The sequence below is a fragment of the Empidonax traillii genome, unplaced genomic scaffold, assembly GCF_003031625.1.
Source record: "Empidonax traillii isolate 1590-97213 ecotype Southwest subspecies unplaced genomic scaffold, ASM303162v1 scaffold384:size1533304, whole genome shotgun sequence".
Taxonomy (NCBI): Eukaryota; Metazoa; Chordata; class Aves; order Passeriformes; family Tyrannidae; genus Empidonax; species Empidonax traillii.
In genome coordinates this window covers 450,076-466,570 of record NW_020955577.1, presented here as the reverse complement: position 1 = coordinate 466,570, position 16,495 = coordinate 450,076, and positions in this window count along the sequence as shown.

Below are 16,495 nucleotides of genomic sequence, written 5' to 3'. Positions count from 1 at the left end.
CTTCTCTTCTTCTCAGAAAAAAAACTATTGCAAATGATGCCAATGTTTATTATCACACCTCTGCTCCACTGCAGATTTTGGAAAGTTTGTAATCCTATGGCCAGGGTATGGTTGGAAAGGTGCCACTTTAATGGATGAGTGCAGGACGTTTGGAAAAAGTAGGCAGGGATGAGGAGGGAAATTTTTGCTTCATACAAAGTGGTTCTTTTTCTGCACAGAGCTCCAATGTGAGAGCAGAGAAGTGTCTGCATATATTCTCTGGGTTAAAATCAGAGGGTAGGGTAATACTGCTGATGCTGTGGAGGGGTCTGATATGGGCTGCCTGACCCAGCCCAGTATCCCTAAGCCATTCACTTTGCTAACAACCTACACCATCCTGTACACTTGGTAGTCAAAAGACTATGCGAAGGTAAACTAAGTTCAGAAACTACCAGTTTTTCCCAGCTGCCTGTAGAAATAGTGGAATTCTTATAACTAGTGAGTGGAACGTGTGGCTCAGTTTTTTCAGTTGATTCTAGATGTCTCCTAGTGACACATTTCTGAGAAGGCTGCCATTACATTCCTCATGGTTTGACAAGCTGTATCAAAGGGAGAGAAGGGTTGCTCAATCAAAAAAGGGAAGAGCCTCCAGCCCTCCATCTGGACTGGCTATAGCTGCTCTAGGGGAAACACAGCCAGAGTGGAAGACGTTATCAGATATGTCTGTCTGATATATCTGAAGAGATTTCTTTTTTACACAAGTGCCAATTAAGGGGGTTCAGAATTAGAAATTATGTATGGGAATACTTACCACTTTTTCCTAAGCTAAAAAGTTGGTCATTTGATATGAACCAAAGATATAGAAAATTTGCTTTTGTTAACTAGTTGCAGTCCTGGTATAGGAACATGTTTAATACATAGATTTAGCATATTGCTTTGTTTCTTTAGTAGCTCTTTCTATCACATCTTTAAATCAAATCCAGATTTTTGCAGTTGAAGTGCAAATAAAAGAATTGAAAAATATTATTTGTGGATTTTTGCCTAAGAGAAATGCACAAATTAAGGTCAAATAAATCATATTTTGAAATTCTCTATAATTCAAATGGAGAATTTCACCCATTTAGAACTTTGGTATGTTTATTTGTCCACCTGGGTTTATTTTATAGAAAGGTTTTCTGTTTTGATTCTCAGACACCAAGAAATGGAGAATCCTTCATTTTTCTTGGCAACTTTTTCCAAGGAGTAATCTCCCATAGCTTCTAAGATATGTTCTTCCTAGTTCTGTTTCAACCATTGGCCTTTGATCCATTTTTCTTTGGTAGGTTAAGGAGCACATTATTAACATCTGGTGAGTGCTTAAAGAATAGTGTCAGGTAACTCCTGCATCTTTCTTTTGACAAGCTGAAGAGATGAACATCTTTAAAACATTCTCAATAAGGTATTTATTTAAAGTCTCAAGTTATTTTTGTGGCCTCTCTTTGTAACATCTCCAAGTGTCAACACCCTTTTTCTAATGTAGATACCAGAAATGAACTTGATATTCCAGAACTGATCTTGCCAGAGTTGCCCACAAAGGCTGAATGTTTTCTTTGCTCCCAGCTCTTCTTTTTTCTTTATCCAGGGCTCAAAGAGCACTTTGGATGCCGCATTGTACAGAGTCCTCATGTTTAGCCTGTAATCAATCATAACTTACAAATATGTAGCCGTTGCCTCCCAAAGGTCTCATCCCCTCCAAGTACAACCTCTGTTCTTTGTTCCCAGTTCTATGGCTCTCTAACTGGTCAGAAAAAACCCTTGAAAAATGAAAAAGTGGTCTGGGGGAGGGCCACCACTGCGTGCTTGTGAATGTGTAGACCAAGGCTCCCATGGAGGGGGGGCTTACGGCTGGGCAGGGCAGGGATGTGGGAGATGGAGACCAGTCCTGATGTGGATTCACTGAGGCAAGGTGGTCCTGGGGGGGTCTAAATGGGGTTCTGGGCTGTGGGTAGGGTGGGGGGCCTCCGGATACTGGGGTGGGTAAGTCAGGTCTGCCAGTGCCCTGGGGAACAGCCAGTTTGTCCAGCTCTTATGTGTCTCTGGCTGTGTCTGGAGGTAGGACATGGTGCAGGGTAAGTTTCAGGTCTGGTCAGGTACAGCCAATTTTGTCTTGTTTATGTGAACTAGGCTGACGGTGAGGGTCCTTCTGGACACCTCCACTGAATGCACTGTCTGCCTTAGTGCTTGTGCTTTTCACTTTTCTCTCCTCAGTGGCCATACTGGAACACAATATTAGCTTTAACACCATTAACCAAGATGACCTACTCTAGCCAGCTGCACAGAGTCAGGATATTTATGGTTTATCCCTGAATAACTTGTGGCTTTTTAAATTTTCCCTTAAGGAACCTTCTGAAAGCAGATACCTCACCTCCCTTTTTTTTTTTTTTTTTTTTTTTTCTTTTGCAATGATTGCCTGCTTTTGTCATTTAGAAAGTTTTCATTACCTCTGTCTTTTATCTTTTTACAGCAAAATAAACAGATTTGTTTTGTTCTTGCCCCTTCTGCCCTCAGAGAGCAGTTGTGTTCTCGGAAGACTGTTCTTGTGGCCCTCACAGATCTCTATGTCTTAGACTAATAAATCAAAATTCTTTTAATCATCCCCCAAAAGTCAGTCATGCTTTCTAAAGATCTTATTATTTTTTCTTCTGTCTCTTATTTGTCTGTTTTTGTTTTGTTCAAATACAGTGCCCCAACAGGTGCCCATATACCATAGTTGTGATAGACATTCCATATGACACTTCGATTCACACTTAAACAGCATTTAAGTAACAATTGCCTTAAATATGAGCACTATCAAGGCAAGATATGAATATATATGAATAAGATATGAATATATAGATGGTTATACCCAGAGTCAAGTGGACCTTGTGCTGTATGATCCCTTGAAAAGCTCACTTAAATATACTTCCTGTTACATTAATTGGGGAGAACAGTGAAGCAAATTAAGGAATGGGAACCAAGATCCTAAACATTTTTGCCTTTCATTATTTCTTAGAGTAGCTTTTTCTTTCCAAATGCGTGTGTAGGCTTCATTGTCTGCTTTGCATCATTCAGCTGTCTGACTTGGTATGCTCTGGGTCAGGTCGCATATATATCATTTCTGAGCTAGGAAATTCTTTACTTTGGATCAAGTAAAATAACCTTGACTTATCACTAAAAAGTATAATTGTCTGGAATGTCTGCTTTTAACTCTGCTATTATGTGCTGCAAATAAATTATTGTGTGAGTGATACAATAAGCAGAGATACTTCTGAGTGACAAAACAAGCAATACAAGCTGTAAGTAGTGTGAAATCCAGTGTCAACTCATCATGCTTATCATTAGTCACATGGTCAATAGCAAGCAATCAATCATTGACAAGGGATAACTGAAAATTATATTCTAAAACATTTCTTGGAAATAGGTAATATTTCAAGATGCTGGCTCCCAGTTTTTCTTTGTGCATGTTTTGGATTATTTGTTGAATACAAGCCAGCTATAAAATATAGTAAAAGGCATGATAGACTCTACTTTGACAGATGATGTCTTTTCCTCTATTCAAACACCATCAGTCAGGACCAACACGGGGTTTCAGCATTATCACACTGCCCTCAGTGAACTAAAGCACATGCTTCACAGAAATAAAAGTATTTTATTTCCGAAAACTAGTGTTAATGCTACAACTAAAAGAAAAAAATTATCTCTTATGGATATTTATACCCAGTAAATGACCTTTTTTATCCTCTTTGAGATTTTTCTGAGGCAACATTTTTCTCCAGTGAGAAGATATTTTGACCGTAACATTTATTCTTTTAAAAAGCACTGATGTGATGCCAAATATGAGATACAGTCTAAAGAAGAAATGAAATTACTTGTCTTGTTTTGAACATTGAAGTTAACATTAATTTTTGATCATTTGATATATTTAAACAGCATTTTGTTTCCTAAGTGATACACATTTTCTTGGAGCCAAGGATTACATATAAAGAGAATGGAATAAAAGGGGTAAGGAATGCAACTTGAGGTTCACAATTGAAAGTCATTAACAAATTGCAGCTAGTTTTGGATGAAACCCATTTATCTGAAGAAGAGTTAGAAAAGATTTCATATTAAGTTAGGTCTTCTGTTAAAGTACTTGCAATCCTGTTATTTGAATAGTTCCAGTTAGCAAAGATATTTCTTTCTGGAACAATCTAAATAACCTGTCTGTGGAAGAAAATGAAAGGGTAATTTTTCCAAACAAACCTGATTAATTGTTTGCTGACAGACATTACTTTGGAGAAAAAAAAAAAGAATCATGTGCAACTGCTGAATTTGATAAACTGTCTATATAAGAAACTCTTTCCCTCAAACACATTAGTTTATAAATCCTGTTTGAAACCACCCAAATTTAGGACAAATTCCATTCTGGATGTGAATTTTGTAGTCTTGTAGACTGTTGCCAGCTATTTATGAATGTTATGTTTTACAGCTACATGAGTAGCTGAAATCTGTTATACCTGTGTGGGTTTCATAGACAGAGCCGGTGTCTTTCATTAGACCAAATGATACAGTTATTTAGATTTGAAAAGAGAAGTCTTCAAATGAATCAGATTATAACTATACATAATTAGAGGAAGAAAAAAGACAAATGATGTAAATAAAGTCTTCACAAGATATTAAGAAATGGATTTATTTATACATGTTCTGTAGGTTACCTGAGACCAAAAGCAGTGGCTCTTTCTGCTACATGGAGATTGACTTCCTGTGATTCAAAGGTTCAGTCAATGATAAAAAAGCTATAACAACTTCTACATGTCACATACCTCCAACACCAGGTACCCTGGTAAGCACTACAGCCTTGATCTTCTGGGAACTCTGAGAAAATTGCGATAACAACTCAGCTTCCAGAATGAAGAAATATGGATGGAGAAGTGATTGGAGGACAGACATCACGGAGGTGACACAACTTTGTGTTCTTGCTTGTGTCTTTGCAGAGTGTTCCCTTGGAAATTGGTAGAGAGTCATCCTTTTCCTGGGACAAGGTTTTGTTTCCCTTTGTTGTCAGAGGCATAGCAGAAAAATGCAATGTGAGGAATGATTTTGGGCTAGAATGGTGAGGGGAAGGACTGCACCAGATTCAAGGTGACACAGCTACTTCTGACTCTGGATAGCAAATGGGTACGAATGATAGGAACAACTGTCATGGATCACACTGAAGAATCAATGTGGTACAAGAGACAGAGAGATAAAGAGAAGATATTTAAGGTACAGTTGTTCAAGGAGAGTGGATATATTTGTTTTTGAAGTGGATCCAACAGCAGCTGGACTGCTAAGGCCTTCATGTTCCCTGCTGTGATACAGGGGATGGTCAAACTGTGATGGAAGGGGAAGGGAGAGCACCCTTACCATCAGCTAGAGGACCAAAACACTGCCTCCATCCTTCTTCCTCTGACATCTCTGAGTAGACAATTTTTAAAGTCAGAGTCTAGATTGTGATTATTGCAACCTGTGCTGACTATTAAGTTTCACCTGATTTACAGAGAGTCCAAATGACTGAAAAGTCTAGGTAACCAAAATGTTAGGCAGCAGAAAAGCCATGATAATTGCTAGAACTTCTATGTAATGATAAGCTATGCTGATTGCTAAAGGCTCTATATAATAACAAGGCTCTAAGTAAAATGCAAAACTGTGGCCATCCTCATTTTACCAAGGATCTTTAAAAGAACTTATCTGTCCCTGTGGTGTCGTGTAGCATCAGGTGACACTTCCTAGTTATTAAGAATTTCCTTTGCTGCAATTTTGTCCATTGCACCTTCTCTTTTTCCTGGGAAAAACATGTCTATGTGTTCTATGCCCTTCATGCCCTCCTGCTACAAAGCTGAAAACAGCAATATAATCTCCTTTAACCAGCTCTTTTCAACAAAGAACAAAACTTTACACTATCAGGCTTTTTTTTGCACCTTGAACTCTAGTCCTTCATATGGGTGACCATCTACTAGACTTTTTGTAATGGGTAGCCCAAAACTGAACATGGTATTCCAGATGTGGTCTTGTCAGTGCTGAACACTGGGAGGTAATCACTTCCTTTGATCTCCTGGCTCTAATTCTTCTAACACAACCCAGGTTTAGTCTTCTTTGCTGCAGGGTGCTTGGTGGCTCATGTTCAACCTACTGTCTACCAGGCATCTAAGTCCTTTTCTGCAAAGCTGTTTTCCAGACCTCAGTCTGTAGTGGTGCATGGACTTGTCCTTCTCCAGGTGCATGCAGGAGTTCTCCTTTGTGCTGGTTGAAATCAAATTTATTGCATGAGGCTTCTATAATGAACAAATAAATTGGAGAACATAGTTATAAATCACTGAAAAGACGTAAATATATAAACCTGAGACAATTTTCATATGCACAAAATTGTTTAACTTGGCAGGATTATGGAACACTCTGGGAAACTCACAACATATCCAAATTGACAGTACTATGGCAAACAGTTCCATGTGGCCAACAGCAAGATCACACAGACTGAAAGGAGTACTTTTTTATGTTTCATGTATCAGGTTGGGCTCTAATTCATTGTAGCATCATATCTCAAAAGAATACTTGGAGTTTGTGCTAAGACATCATTAGAAGTTTCTGTGTTTTGAAAAAAGCCTTCTTGCAGCAGTTATAATAATTTCTGATCAGAAAAAAAATCAAAAGAGACATAGGCAGACAGGAGATGAAAGGGTTATATATATAGGAAAAAAAGAATTATTAGAAAGTTAGAAGGTTACACAGAAACAAATAACATGTAAAACCAAAAAACAAAATGGAGAAATTACTAATAAAAAGAAAAGATTATTTAGTAATGACCAATTCAACTGACCATAATGAATAGAGTAATTATGTATAAAAAGACTCTCAAACAATTGACAGGCAGAATTTATATTGATTTCCAAAAGTACAAGAGCAGATATACTGAATAAAGAAGAAATACAGGAAACATAAAGGCTTTAAAGGAAATATCTTGCATTAACAAGCATATAACCTATGGAAATATGTGCTGTTGTGTGTAGATGAAAAATACAAAAAAGGAAAATATTTACAGAAATAAAAAGAAAAATCACAGCTGTAGAGGACAGAGACTATAAGTCTTTTGAATGTCACATTTAAAAGTACAGCCATTGAACTCACTTGAGCCTGGGAAGTTGTATGTCCTGTGTTCAAAGATTTTGACCGGTTGTTTTCTATAGACTTTAAATGAGAGATAACCTCCTTTGTAAATCTCCCATTCTTGAATCTTTAATTGAAGCTTTTGGTCCTAGCAGCATCAAAATTGTGAATTTGGGGTAGGGAGGTCCTAGGTCTGATCCAGTAGCGTTTATATTCCTCTTATGCAATTGCCAAGAGAAGGGATTGAAAATCTGATGTAGAAACTGATGTGGAGACTGCAGTGCCCTTTAGATGGCATCTAAACGGAACTGTGTTAATTTAAGAGTCAGAATATCTCAGCAAGGAGGAATAAAGCTTTATGAAGGTGAGGTTATAGAAACATCGGATACAAATTTCTCCAGCATCTGCAAAACGTAAATTTATGACGTCATACTCTGGAATTCTCTGAATCACCTTGTCCAAGTGTAAAAGGCAAAACAAGAACTGCAAGCTGAGGATGGGCAATATATCCAAATAGAACTTTTTCACTTTGACTCTGATGATGATAGAAATGGGTTAATGGAGAAAGCCAAAACATCACCTGTAACCCTCCTTCTGTGTCATGGCATTGCTGCAGGTTTTTTCTACTGAGAGAATTTTGCATTGCAGAGGCACTGCAGGCTGAGCTAACTAAGAATAAGGTGTCAGCTCTCATTCTAGATTCACTTTGGACTCATGCATTTTTAAACACATTTTTAAATGCACCTTCATGGTTCCATCCCCTACAAATTTCTTCATGTAACCAATAATAAAAAAAAAATCAAATAAAAAGGAGAAACCTTTCACACATAAAGGCATTTGGAAGTTACTTCACTTTCAGAGCAGATTAAAAAAGAGTTTATCAGAGGTAAGCCATCATCTACACAATTTGCATGTTTTAAGAGGTACCTACTGTCATTCACAAGACTAATTATGATCTAATATGTAACCCTAAAGTTAACAACAACAATAGTTTTGTCAGTTAACAGAAACTAATAGGGAACATTTGGAAAACCTTGATATTCTCTTCCCAGTAAGAGCTGTTGTGGGTGATATGCTACAGAAAAGCAGTGGTGTCACATGATGTGTAACAGCTCTGTTGGATCTGATTTGTGGGACACCTATAATGACACTTTTTTTCAAGAAATGTATACTTTTTGAAACACAGGCACATATACAAATAGTTATTTTAAAAAATACTCAAAAATGTTTCAAAACCTTACAGTTCTGTTCAAAAATCACCACACTATGCGACATGATTTAATAAAGCACAGTTATGAGGACTCCAGGTGAATAACTTGTAGATAAATTAATTTTGAGCATTCCATTTCTTTACAGACTTCTGTTATCTAAATACTGTGAGCTATGTCTGAAAAGAAGCCTTGGGCCAAAGCCACACCCATTCTCATGTTTGTATTTAAATTTCAAGTCCAAATTTTTAATTTTAATCCAGGTTAGAGGATGTCATGTTCTTCTTAATGAGAAAGAAAAATTGGTTTTATTTTTTCATCATCCCAGGTTCACCCAGAGCTAGAGGTAAAACAGTTTTGAGCAGCAGAGAAAACATTTTGGTTTTTACAATACATTTGATGGTATTGCAAAGTTCTAGAGTGGGCTTTCAAATGTATGGTCTTTATCACAGGTGCTTTGTACAATTTCTTAACTTATTCTAATTATTTAGTGATAATTAGACAACCAGACCATTTTGCTTTGCCTAAACTGGATCTCACATATATCGTGACTCTCACCAAACTGCCAATTATATAGAAAGAGATGTCACCTGTATATAAGATATAGCCATCACTTTTTAAAAGCGAAGGACATTGCTGAAACACTGACACATCTTGCCGAGATTCTGCATTGGGTGTTCTCAGTCTCTGCACCTTCCTACCTTCCTTTGATGTCATATAGTATTATTTCTGATTCTAATCAAAATGAAGCAAGTGAGATATCTTTGATATGCCCCAAAGATAGAAAAGGCTCGATATACATTTTTAAGTGAAAACCAGATATAAATTGCCATTCTGCAGCGGTGTTTTAAGAGGTACCTTCTGCACTTTGTGTGTTATAACATCTGTGAAGCTGATGAAATAGTTGCTTTTGTTAATTAATACAAGACTCTTGTAATTCATTTTCAACTGAGTAACACACAACAAAGACGCTGTCAGAATGAGATGCTAGTAACAGATTTTCAGATGTTATAATATACTTAGATTAAGGCAGAAATAATTAAACAAAACAAAACAACAACAAAAGATAAATTTCTTTATTATTCATTACCTTCATGGTACTTCACTGTGGTCAGATGAGTTCAGAAATGATTCCCAGAAAAAAACAATTCATTCTGTGTCCTTCAATCTGTATTGTAACATGATTTTTTGCAAAGACACCCAGGTTAGTTGTTCATCAACATCTATCCACCTTGAAACAAGAAGAGAAACTCTGATTCATCTGGATTTCATTTAAAATCCTAGATACATTCTAGATCATCAGAGAAAAAGTACTAAATATGTGGCTTAGTATTGTCGGTTATTAACTCATTTATTATTTCTATGTAAAAGATGCCCTGATTAATATTGTCATATTTATTTATCTTTTAATCTCATGGAGCTTCACTGGAGGGTTGCTCCAATATTGCAGTATCAGTGCTTTAATGCAACACTGCTGTGAAGCTGGGGCAAGAAAAGGTAATAATCTTCTGAAGGTAGAGATTAGGAGTGACTTGCCCAGAATAGAATGGGAAAAAGATGATGGCATGTTTTGGATGTAAGGTCTGCTGCTAGATCCCCTGCAGACACACCATTTCATGATGGAAAGGGCCAGATACCTGCAAAATAGAGAACCTTTCATCTTTATCTCTTTCTTCTTAACCCATCAAAATCTCCCCACGTAAAATTTGTACATCTGGGTGGCTGGAGATTTTTAGAGGGAAACGTGTCTGGTAAACTGTCAGGAGGAAATTATTTACTAGGAATAGGTGCATTGGCATCAGTCCCTTGGCACTGGGAAGTGTTGTGGGAAACTGGGTTCTGGCTGAATTGTGTTTCTGTAAGAAAAGAGGAATCTGAAAGGCAGCATCCATTGCAGAAGGAGAAAGAAATAAGTGTATGCATTTTTTTCAGCTTTCTCATACAGACTTGTTGGGGTCGGCAGCACTGGGAGATCACCTTGCTACTTCTGCAGAAATGAGAGATAGCAGATACCTTGCTCCCCAAGGGCAGATTGCTATAGGAATGAATCAGATCTGAGCTGTAGGGTCTAAGGAATGTTTTTACCACGTTTGCAGAGCAGTAGGAGCAGGAAGGTAAGTTGCCCCCAAGCTAAGGTGGGAAGCAGGGAAGTGAGCCAGAAGGAGCTTTGTTCCTCTCCTGATTTAATAAATAATGAAGCTCCAAGATGAGAGCAAGATGTCTCACCTACAATGTGCTAAAATACTAAATGCCTGAGTCAAGCTTCACTTGGTGCTTTTCAGCTAACAGTGAAAAATTAAGGCTCCTGGGCTAAGTGCTTCCCCGCTGTGCTACAGCTAAGGTGAATGTTTGCAGGAACTGTTTAGTAAAAAAGGCACTTTGAAGGCCTTAGTGATAGCCCCATCACTGAGTACCACAAGAGAGCCACTCTGCTTGGTGCTGAAGAGACTGTCTTAGTGATAATGTTGGAGGCTTTGCATGAAAATCAACCTTAGTTCTCCACTTGGTCACAAGCAATTTAACAAGATTCATTTATGAAGTTGCAGAAGTACAAGTCTCTTCAGACATGCAAGAAGAGCGCTTGTTCCCGGCACAAGATAACAGATCATAAATCCCTTTCTGTTTTCTGATGACAGTTTTGATTACCAGGTAAATTGTAATTACACAGGAAATCCAAATGCAAAGCTGTATAGCAGGGAGAGGTGCTCTTTCTTGTTCACAAGTATCTCACCATTCTGTGGGTGGTCACATAATTCAGTGAATGCCCACGAATGGCAGAAGGTGTCTCAGCTGGCTCTGTGTAGCCCAGCACCAGTGTGCACTGCTGTTGCACACTTCTCCTAAACACTCCAGGGCACTCCAGCTTCACTGGGAGGGAAAACTGGCACTCAAAACAACATTTCAGAAAATATGATGTTTGGAAAAATAAATATTAAAGAGTATAAATGGCATGTAAATCAGGACTGTACTGCTCTTACTAGGCTGAGGTTTTAATACTCACTTCCTCATTGAAATGTAAAATTAGAGAGTTATGAAAGCCACTAATAGAAGACAATGGTTTAGGGTTTGTTGTAATAGTTTGTGTCTGAAAAGGAATATTCAGAAGTTTCCCACAGCCCACTTCAAAAATGTAAGTCTGCTTGTCAAGATTTACTGAGTTCCTGCTGCCCAGTTTCAGGGCCACAAAGTTTATTTCTATATCTTTAAATTGAAAATTCACATTGAAAATGAAATGTTATTTAAAACTTTTTTTATCCAATGGTTCCTATGTTATCTCCTGAGACATTTAGATATTTAAGTTGCAGCAATGCATGGAGAAAATGAACTATGGCTTGAATGTAATGCAATAATGTAGTGCTGTCATGCATCTGAGTCCAATCTGCTTGTTTTACCAACAAAAATATGGATTTGGTCCGGAAAGCAAAGCAAAAGCTCCAAAATTGCAACATACTTGTTGAATTCTGACTCCAGGGTTGCCAGTCTGTCAATTCAGTTTTGATTATGGGATGTTTAATACCAAACAGAAAACTGTCTGTGCTGGGATTCTGTTTCCCTCTCACTCATCATCGGCATATCTTTGCTTTCACTGCTCGTGATCAGGAATGGATTAAGGTTTAAAACGGTGCCCAGATTTACCAAAATTACCCGGTGCTCACCAGTGCTCCTTTGCTGCCTCTCCCCGCGCAGTCTGCCCGATGGATTACTCCTTCCTCCCTCTCCCAGCAGGATTCCATCTCGCCTTCCCCTGCTCCTGAGCCCTTGATGTCGGCGCCAAGGGAGGCAGCCGAGCCCACCGGGAGGGCGGCTGGCACCTCTCCCGGTACGTCTGCCCGCCCCGGCTCAGCCCCGGTCCCCACCTGTGCCCCGGCTGCAGCTGAGCAGGGATCCGTGCCCCGGCAGAGTGCCTTAATCCGCTCCTGCCGATGCTGGGGAGGCAGGAGGAAAGAACCGCAGCTTGCTGTTCTGATGCAAGGGGGAAGTTGCAGCAGGGGTAATCTGTAATAATAGTATTTGGGCTTGTAAACTGAACTAATTATATTTAGAAGGCGGGGAAGGGANCCTATACATAGTCTGAAGATGTGATGGCACATTGCACAGGCACTACCTAAAGTCATTCCCGTTCTTGGCAGGACCCACAGTGTCCAAAAATCGGGGCACTATGGCAGGTGGAACCAGGCAGCCACAAAGACACACACACAGACATCCTCTGACAACTTCAGTGACCATTTCTCTTTTGATCTCACTGAAAGTTCAACCAACCTGGTTTATGATTTTATTGATTTCGATGTCTAGAACTCCAGCCAGCTTGAAAAATCAGAATATCTGCATTCTTTATCATCCCTAATAACAGCTTGGTAAAATTGTGGTCTGTCAGCTTTAAGTACACCTGGAGCATGAATTATGGAAACCTCCAGGGAATAAATAGCAAGTATTTCTTGAATGAAAGGAGGTAAAACTATGGATGGACTAATGTCCAGATTTTAAATCAAGTTGATTGTTTAATGATCGGTTAGTCAGAAGGTGTTTGATTGATCTTCTTTACCTTTAGAAATACATTCTTCCTTGCATTAAGTCTTTTAAATACTAGACAACCATTCTGTCTGAAATAGCTTAAGGATTGTAGATCCATTTTTGATAAAGGGCTATGAACTAGGAAATCTCCTGATTATTCTCTGTTGTGTTTTTATAATTTCGTGTCTTTTGGGGCAGATCAGAATACTACACCAACATTTATCAAAGTGCAAATTACAGTTTTATTGTCACTTTAGCCAATGAGTGGCTGAATGTCTTTTACAGCAGGGAAAGGAACAAAAAAAATCTGTAGTTCTGCTGTGGAACCCCCTGTTTCGTAGCTCTGTTTTCTCTTGTACGTTGATCTGCACATTTTCAATAATTTCACTGTATATGCAATGTTGGCTCTGCCAGGTACCTCTAAAGCTGACCTCCTACTGTATTTCACACAGAGAGCGGAACAGGGATGTTACTGTTGGCATCAGGCCGTGGCACACATTTCAGGATAAAGAAGCTCAAAGACCAGTCAGGCAGTCAAAATAGAGGCTGAAACAAACAAATGTAGCAGTCCACAGTTGGTTTTGGTGGCATATTATTTATTTTGTTTATCGTTGCTGATAGTAAAATCCTTTCCAAGAAGTCATTCAATTTGATATTGTTTCTCTTTGAAGCTGTGGTTTGTTAAAACCTATTTTGTTATTAGCATTAAGGTTCCCCTCTCAGGCTCCAGGCTCCAGACTCCAGGTCAAGCACAAGCAGTTTAATAAGATTCAGATGGTATACAAGCTATCAGAGAGGTATAAAATTCTTCAGACTTGCAATAACAGCTCCTGTTCCTGGCAGACCATAATATCAGCAAACTTCAGTTCCGCTTTCTGTTTACTGTAGATAGTTCTCATTCACAGCGAAATTGAAATTACACAGGAAATCAAAATATTCAAACTTAAAAGGTATTTGACAGAGAGGCTCTTTTACCCTTCCAAAACTCTTTTATAATTCTGGGGAATGAGGGCATTTTTCAGTGTTCAGCACGCTAAAAATCTCACATGAAAAAAAAAATGTGATAGGAAAAAAACAACATAAAAATATAGTAATTCTCACTCAAAGAATTGCAGTATGCACAGTTTAAAGACATATGATTGTGGAGACTTACGTTTCCTATTGTTTAGAACATCACTCCTGGTGTTTAACAGGGTAAAGCACAAGGCAGGAAGAGCAGAGCAGTACAGGACAGAAACACCTGCAAATGTATCTAGCTCATCAATAACTCCTTATTTAAGTACTGGTTGGAATTTTTGCATGGAAATGAGGTTAAATCCCCAAGTAGTTGCTAACCCCCCTCTTAGAGTTGTAAATTTCCATGCTGAGCAACATCCGTGTGGATGAAGAGAGTCAGTCTTTGCACGTGTTTGTGTGTATGTATGTATATGATACACCTGTGTCTGTTTTACTTGCAGAATACAGAATTCAAAAAAAGAAAATGGATTCATATTAATATTCATAGCCTTCTATATTTTGTTGTTCACAGAAGATCTGATATTTTTGGCTAGAAGATCTACCACGCTGGTAATAAATTTACAGCCTGGAAATGAGCCAACTTCACCACCTACTTATCTCCCATTTAGTTTGCTAGTGTTATTGGCAAATTGCATCAGCATACCAGCATCCCTTTCATTCTGAGGGAAATGGAAAAACTTAAAAGATTTCAATATTTTTTGTGTGAAATGTTTATCACCAGTGAGGGTGATAAAAGCTTCAGCAACAAGAAAAAAAGAATGAAAGCTGGCAGAAATTATGTGTTCTTTCACACTCTTTCAACTGTATTTTTGGGCCACTGTGATTAGAAGAAAATTATATTCTGATGCATATATATATATTTGAGAAATCCAGACAAACCCCCCCTTTAACAAAGCACAATGTCCCTGAACATGGTAAAAGAAACATGTTCTCATTTTGGAGCTGTTCTAAAACTCACTAATTAATTCTACAACTCATATTCATAATTACCCTTATCATCTTTTTTTTAATAATGAGTTTAAATTCCACAGAAACCTGGCTTCTTTTCCTCCCTCTTTCTCCACACAGAAAAGCTGTTGAATAAGCACAATATATTTCTTATCTTTCAGGAACTCAGGCTGGTTCACAGCATAAGCAGCTAAGCTGAAAGATTTAATTCATCTTGTTCATTAAAATTCAAATAATTATAAAGTCAGAGATGTTAACTTCTCAGTTATTACAATACAGCTGGCAAACAGGGACTGTTGCAACAACTGGGAGACTTAAAACCTCATCTTTGGTGGCCAGGTAATTTTATTTAACAGTTTAACAGGAATTTAAATCAATACTTCTGAGAAATCTGCTTTATGAAATTATTATTATGATTAATTGATTTAAATGTGCTTTTTACAATCTCATGATATTTCACATGACACACATGTAGGGATTATTTCAAGCGCCTGTGGGTGTTGCTCCTTGCTGTTTTTAAGTACTGGATAGAGTTCAATGTAGAGAGAAATAACCCATGACCCCTTTTATCTCTGATTCTTCAATTTTAATGGGAAATTGCACTTAAATATACAAGATGGGTGGGACTCCTTGAAACACTGTGCTCAGGAGACAGGGCAGAGCTAGGTTTACAACCTTTCCTCGGGCATTTTTGAATCGTTTTTAAAACTTATTTCTCTCTGAAATCTCTCCAAGAGATATTTTCCTTCACTAGCTGCATGTGCCTTCTCAGCTCAAAACCTAGGATGCTTCCAAGAAAAACCACCAAAAAGTCCAGTATATAGTTTGCTACAGAGCTTTTACACTGCCACACTGAAAGATTTCTACCAAGGCATTTACTCTATGGAATATTTTCACTAGCTGGTGCTACTGGATAGAAATGTTTCGAACGGATACAGGTTTATCAGTCATAAAATGAATGTCTGTCCTTTGGGAAATTCGTGTGAATGTCAGCAATTCTGGTGTTCATTTATTGCTTAAATTGCGCTTTTACCTCAATTAGATGCCAGAAAATGGGCTCAGCTCCTACAAAACTTGAAGAATTGGGGGAATAAGTGAGACAAAGGGAAGATACTCATAGCACAGCCAGCCTGGTCCCATTTTTCAGCTAGATTTCAACTTTCAACCTTCTTTGAAAGAAAGAAACTAAAAATTTGACTCTCCACCACATGCCACCATTACGCCATACAGATGTGTCTCATTGCAGTCCAGAATGATTGTGGATAGTGTTGTCTGGGTGGTGAGGATGAGGAGGCTGTTTGTACAAACGAGTGAAGGTTGTCTGGCAATGCTTTTTCGTGTGACCAGAGATTCTTCTAGGGCAAAGGGGTATTGTGTGAATCTGACCTGGAAAGACTGCTGTGTACTTTGAGAGCTGCAGGTACTTATTTTCAATGCAAGTAGTAACTTCTAGCAATGTGTGCAGGGACAATAAGGGAAGAGGACAGTAAGGGCAATGAGATAGCAAACTCCTGGCGCCATTCTACATGAATAACACTTTTCATCCTTTTATATTACGTGATTAGAAAGAGTTAAATGAGCATGATGGCCATGGAAATTTCATAGGCATTAATGTTTTCTACTCCTTCTGCGTTGAATGCCCTTGTGATAGAAGAGAAAGAACAAACATCAAAAGCACCTTTTAACTTTGC